At 37.5% G+C, this 6108-nt stretch overlaps 1 non-coding gene across 1 annotated transcript; it reads right to left on the bottom strand.

Annotated features, from left to right (window-relative positions):
* Positions 1 to 2289: 2289 nt before the first annotated feature.
* LOC138391072 (U6 spliceosomal RNA) lies at positions 2290 to 2393 on the bottom strand. Its single transcript, XR_011234711.1, has one exon. It is a non-coding gene; the product is annotated as a U6 spliceosomal RNA (small nuclear RNA).
* Positions 2394 to 6108: the final 3715 nt, after the last annotated feature.

Here is a 6108-nt window from a genome sequence, read left to right on the forward strand (position 1 = left end):
CAGGTTGGGAGGCACACTCTAGCATGTGCGCTGTCATCAAAGCCCTAGTCCACATCCTAACCCCTCCTCTTATGTGCAGCACAACATGGAGGCTAAGGTTTGAGGCAGGGCCGCCCTGTGTGATTCCTGATGAAGAAATGCCCTGATGAAGTGTGTTGTTCCCCAATAAAGTTCATTTTCTTTGAGAATTCCGCTGTCCTTTTCCAAATTAAACTAGCGAAGTATGAACTTCAGCCATCCAGCTCTCTAAATTTTCAAGCCTTTGTCCTTCCCTCATCAAAAATGCTGTGTTTTGGAAAACTGATTACCAATGAAGGAGTTAGTGGAATTGGATCAAAATACCTTTAAATGAAAGCAGCAGCACAAGCCCTTCCCTCTAAATGAGATGGCCTCACCTCTGGGCCCATGAAGAAAAGCCCACTCCAAGGTGCTAGTTTTCATTTTGCTTCCTAAGGGCACCTCCGCATTCATAACCAAAGCGAAGGAGAATATTGCATGACTTCAGAAGAAAGCCAACCACCTGGTAACATCTTGAGGAAATTCTGCACTCCCTTAGGGCTTGCAAAACTCCCTACCTCTTGCAGACCAAAAGCAAGTTCTCAGTTACCTAGTTCTAGTTTGCATAATTAAAGTGGAAGCTGGTTCTTTTCTGGGTGACCCTAGACCAACCAAGCCTATAGGGCCTGTGACAAAAATAAGATATTAATACAAATAAAATGAAGTGTTGCAGCAGTGAAAGCTTTTATTATTTAGATGAGCAGCAAAAGCCAGTCCTCTGGATGCTCATCTGACCCCTGCCTACCAGGATCATACAGCCAGGGTAGTGTCTACTTCAGGTACTGCATTGTTTTGAAGTTGGCACACATATAACTTAATTTCATGTCATAATTTGTAAGACTTTTCAGAGAAATAATTTATTAATATCTTCTGTTATCTTCATTTTTGACATGGAAAAGCATAGCCTATGATCTGTTACCTTGCTCACTCCCACATCCCTACCTCTTGTCCTTCTCACATTGTCCCATTTTTACATTAGTCATCTTTTCAGGGGCGGGAACCACAGGATTTTAGACAGTCACATTCACATGGCCACATGGGGAGAAAGAGTCCACCTTCAAAGTCAACCAGACAGGCTCTAACTTCTTTTCTCCTTATTGGGCATCCAGGTAAGATTTCCTTTGTACAAAGAGTCTTGCTACTAGGAAAAAGTTTGAAAATCACTGATCTAGTCTAAATCCCTCACTTTATAAAAGCACAAACTAAGATCCAGAGAGATTTACCTTATACAAGATCAGCCAGTTTTAGCAGAGCAATCAGGAGCACCCTATTCTCAAATTCCTTGTCTATGGCTCATCCTACTAAGCAACAAAAAAAGCCCAGTGAGCTTTGAAGAGAAGACAAGTAGCTCAAAATACTCTTTTGATCAAAACCCACTTGGGATGAGGGCAGTCACCCTGTCTGGATGAGCTAGACTGAGATTCCCTCCTCCTCCACCCCAACTTCCGTTGCAGAACAGGGTCATCACCACAGGGAGAGCTGAGTTTGTGGAGGGGATCCTGGTCTGAGTCAGAACAGACTATACTTTGGTTTTAAAGCCCAGAAATTTTTTTGTTTGGAGCTTCCATGTTTGGTTATAGGTTGAGAGACCATGGGACCACAGAGCAGCCCTTTGGCTCTTCAGAGTTTGAGAAAACAGCCCAATAGCTTTAGGAATTTCTCAAAGACGACTGTAGGGCAGAGAAGGAATATTTACCAAGTGGGACAGGAGGCTATAGCCGAAGGCCTTTCTAACCCACTTCTGTAAGGATCAATTCAATAAAACCAGTAAACACTGCTTTTGTTCTCCCTGTGATTAAGGCCTTTAATTTTTTGAGGAAAGTAACACACGCACCAAGAAAGCCAGCTACTCGTGTTGGCAATAAAAATAAAGATGTCTACAAAATAAAGGTTCTGACTACTTTCCCTACTACTTATTAGTTCTATTAGCTTTTTTGGTAGAATCCTTAGAATTTTCTACATATATAATGATGTCATCAGCAAATAAAGATCATTGTACCTCTTTGTTAATCTATCTCTTGCCTTACATCCTTGTCTAGGACCTTCAGAAGAACATTGAATATAAGTGGTGAAAGCAGACATCCTTCCCTTGTTCCCAATCTTAGAGGTATTCAGTCTTTCACTATTAAGTATAACGTCAGCTGTAAGTTTTTCATAAAGACCCTTTATTGGGTTCAAGAAGTTCCCTGGTATTCATAGTTTACTGAGAGGTTTTTGTCTTTAAAAATATATATATATATGGAATGTTTCACAAATTTGTGTGCCATCCGTACACAGGGGCCATGCTAATCTCTGTATCATTCCAATTTTACTATATGTGCTTCCAAAGTAAACACAGTTTTTGTCTTTTTAAATCATAAATATGTGTTGAATTTTGCTAAAGCCTTTTAATATATCTATAGAGATGATCATGGGTTTTTCCCCCCTCATTTCTGCTAAGGTTGTAAATTATACTTATTGATATTTAAATGTTAAACTAACCTTGCATTCCTGGGATAAGCCCCACTGGATCAATATATTGCTGTATTCATTTTGTTGGTGGTTTGTTAAGGATTTTGCCAATGTTCATGAGGGATATTGGTTGGTAATTTTTCTTGCAATGTCTTTGTCTGATTTTGAAATCAAAGTAATATTGGCTTCATAAAATGAGTTGGACAGTGTACTGCCCAATTCTATTTTTGGAAAATTCTGCATGGCTGAAGGATTGGTATTATTTCTTCCTTTAAGTATTTGCTAGAATTTACCAGTGACACCACCTAGGCCTAGGAATTTTCTTTGTGAGAAAATTCCTAATTATTAATTTGTTTCATTGAAATATGGATATTCAGGAGTACTTTTTGAGTCATTGTTGGAAATTTGCATCTTCCAAGGAATTTGCCCAATTCATCTGAGTTTTCAAAAGTATTTGCATAGTCATTTATAATATTCTCTTACTGTCCCTGTAATTAATGTAGGATCTCATTAGTATTTTCTCTTTTCCCAGATACTGGTATTTTGAACCTACTTTTTTATTGATCAGTCTATAAATTTTATTCATTTTTAAAAGGATTTTTTAATTGATTTTCTCTGTTTTTCTGTTTTCTGATCTTTATTTTCTTCCTTCTACTTGCTTCCTCTTGCCCTGGCTTCTTAACATGGAAGCTTAGGCCGGGCACGGTGGCTCATGCCTGTAATCCTAGCATGAGGAGCAGAGGTGGGTGGATTGATTGTTTGAGCTCAGGAGTTCAAGACCAGCCTGAGCAAGAGTGAGACCCCCATCTCTACTAAAAATAGAAAAATTATATGGACAGCTAGAAATACATATAGAAAAAATTAGCCGGGCATGGTGGCGCATGCCTGTAGTCCCAGCTACTCGGGAGGCTGAGGCAGAAGGATTGTTTGGGTCCAGGAGTTTGAGGTTGCTATGAGCTAGGTTGACGCCATGGCACTCACTCTAGCCTGGGCAACAGAGTGAGACTCTGTCTCCAAAAAAAAAAAAGATGGAAGTTTAGATCACTGATTTGAGACCTTTCTTCCTCTCTGTCATGAGCTATAAATTTTCTTCTAAGCACTGCCTTACCTGCATCCCACACATTTTGAAAAGTTGTATTAATGTTTTCATCGTCATTCAGTTCAAAATGTTTTTTAATTTCCTTTGTGATTTCCTATTTGACTCTTAGGTTGTTTAGAGGTGTGTTGTTTTCCCCAAATATCTTTCTGTTATTAACTTTTAATTCCATTCTTATCAAAAATGTAAAAATATACTCTATATGATTTCAGTCATTTTAAATTTGTTAGGCCGGGCACAGTGGCTCACACCTGTAGTTCTAGCACTTTGGGAGGCTGAGGCAGGAAGATTGTTTGAGGCCAAGAGTTCAAGACCAGCCTCGGCAACAGAGCAAGACCCTGTCTCTAATTAATTTAATAATGAATTAAATTTTTTGAGACTTGTTTTATGGCTCAGAGTATGGCCTGATTTGATAAATGTTTCATATGTACTTGAATATGGATTCTGTTTTTGGATGGAATGTTCTGCTAATGACAATTAGGTCAAGTTGGTTGGTAGTGTTGTTCATATCTTGACATACTTACTGAATTTGTCAGTTTTTTTCTATCAGTTCTTGAAAGAATGTTGAAATCTCTATAATTATGGGTTTGTCTATTTCTCTTTTCAGTTCTATCAGTTTTGTTGCATGTATTTTTGAAGCTCTGTTACTGGGTACACACACATTTAGAACTGGTATGTCCTCTTAATGAATTGTACTCAATTGTTATGAAATGACCTTTTCTACCAAGTGACATTTCTTGTTCTAGGGTATACTTTGTTTGATATTAATATGGCCATTTTAGCTTTCTTATGATAGATGTTTGCATGGCATAATTTTTCCATCCTTTTACTTTTAAACTACCTTTACCTTTATATTTAAAGTGAGTTTCCTATAAACAGTGCATAGAGTCTTGCTTTTTTATTCCCTTAGTTTGACAATCTCTGCCTTATAATTTCAGTGTTTAGACCCTTTATAGTTAATACAACTATTAATATGGTTGAGTTTAACTCTACCTTCTTAGTATTTATTTTTTATTTCACTTTATCTGTTCTTTGGGGGTTTTCCCCTCTTTTTCAACCTTATTTTGTTAATTGAGTACTTTTTAGCACTCCATTTTATCTCTACTACTGAAGCTACACTTCTTTTTTTTTTTTTTTAGTGGTTGCTCTAGGACTTAAATATGCATATTTTAATTATCACACTGCATCTTCAAATAGTGTTAGATCAATTCACATATAATGTAAAACTTCATAATGGTATACTGCCATTTCATCCCTCCCATTCTTTGTGCTACCATTGTCATGCATTTCTCTTCTATATATGGTCTAAACCTCACCACACATTGTTATAATTTTTGCTTCAAACAGTCACCTCTATATTAAATAAATTATAAAATGAAGGGAGAAAGTCTTTTATATTTACCCACATATAGACATTTAAAGCACTCTTCATTCCTTTTTGTAGAACCATATTCCCATCTGATATTTTTTCTGCATGAATAACTTCTTTCATTATTTGTCATAGTGCAAGTCTACTGAAAAATCCTTCTAGTTTTTGTTTGTATGAAAATCTTTTATCTTGTCTTCACTTTTGAAGGATATTTTCACTTGTTTCTAAACTTTTTTTTTTTTTTTTTTTTGGCACTTTAAATATGCCATTCCATTGTCTCCTGGCTTAAGTCCACAGTAATTCTTATCTTTGCCTTTCTGTATATACTGTGTCATTTTTCTCTCTGGCTCGTTTTAAGATTTTTCTCTTGATAATTGTTTTTCAGCAATTTGTGTGTTTTGGTGTGAGTTTGTGTATATGTAGGTTTATCTTGCATGGGGTTCATTAAGCTACTTGGATCTTTTAGCATTTTCATCAAATTTGGAAAATTTTTCCCATTGTTTCTTTTCCTTTTTTTTTTTTTTTTTTTTTGAGACAGTTTCATTCTGTCACCCAGGCTAGAGTGCAGTGGCATCATCATAGCTCACTGCAACCTCAGACTCTCCTAGGCTCAAGCAATTCTCCCATTCTCCTGCCTCAGCCTCTCAAGTCCTGGGGACTACAGGTGCATGCCACCACACCTGGCTAATTTTTTCTATTTTTAGTAGAGATGGGGTCTTGCTCTTGCTCAGACTGGTCTCAAATTCCTGCCCTCAAGTGATCCTCCTGCCTGGGCATGTCAGAGTGCTAGGATTATAGGCATGAGCCACCACACCCAGCCCCATTGTTTCTTTTTAGTATTATTTATTAGTATTCAGAAAAGGCTTAAGGAGATCCCAGTGCAGATTTCTGGATCTCCTTTTCTACATAACTCCCCTTTGTCTGGATTTTATTTTTATTTATTTATTTATTTATTTATTTTGCAACTTTGAGCTGCCTCAGCCTCCCTAAACTCCAATCTCTCTCTCTCTCTCTCTCTCTCTTCATCTCAGTGAGACCACTGTGCTCTCCTTGGGATCTCCCTCCTTGCTCCACCACTTGAGATGTGCCTCCAGGTAGAAACCTAGGTTATGACAGCACTCACCTGATTTGTTTT

The sequence above is a fragment of the Eulemur rufifrons genome, chromosome 8 (genome assembly GCF_041146395.1).
Source record: "Eulemur rufifrons isolate Redbay chromosome 8, OSU_ERuf_1, whole genome shotgun sequence".
Taxonomy (NCBI): Eukaryota; Metazoa; Chordata; class Mammalia; order Primates; family Lemuridae; genus Eulemur; species Eulemur rufifrons.